Source organism: Elephantulus edwardii, unplaced genomic scaffold, assembly GCF_000299155.1.
Source record: "Elephantulus edwardii isolate Elephantulus edwardi_28Jun2011 unplaced genomic scaffold, EleEdw1.0 scaffold00188, whole genome shotgun sequence".
NCBI lineage: Eukaryota > Metazoa > Chordata > Mammalia > Macroscelidea > Macroscelididae > Elephantulus > Elephantulus edwardii.
In genome coordinates, this window is record NW_006399938.1 from 2,807,032 (window position 1) to 2,807,741 (window position 710).

The window sequence follows — 710 nt, forward strand, 5'->3', positions numbered from 1 at the left end:
TATGTCAATATTTATGCATTCCATTTCTTCCTTAACAATATCTAATTTACCTACATTAATGGTTCTCACATTCCATGTCCTAATCACTAGTGTCTCCTTACAACTGTTCCTCTTCCTTTGTATTTCCATACTTGAAAGCTCCACCTCAGTTGCCCTTTATGTTATTCTACATGTGCTCTACTGTACATAGGGTTTTCAGAGGCCTGCTATTTAGGAAGTGGATGGCCAATCCTTCTTCCTAGTCTGTATAGTGATGAAAGAAGTAGTGCAAGCTGCTTTGAATGAAATAGCAAAATATAAGGACCCAGGAATAGATGGTATACCAATTGACATATTTCAGCTAACAGATGCTGCCCTGGAGGTGCTCACCAAGTTGTGCCAAGAAGTCTGGAGAACAACCACTTGGCCAACTGACTGAAAGAGGTCTATATTTTTTCCCATTCTTAAGAAGGGTGATGCAACCGAGTGTGGAAAATACAGAACAATATCATCTATTTCACATGCAAGCAAGATTCTACTGAAGACTATCCAAAAACAACTGGAACAGCATATCAGCAGAGAACTGCCAGAAGTCTAGGCTGGGTTTAGAAGGGGTTGTGGTCCTAGGGATATTGTCGCTTATGTTAGGTGGATCTTAGCTGAAAGCTGGAAGTACCAGAGGAATGTCTATCTGTGTTTCATTGATTATGCAAAGGCGTTTGACTGTGTGG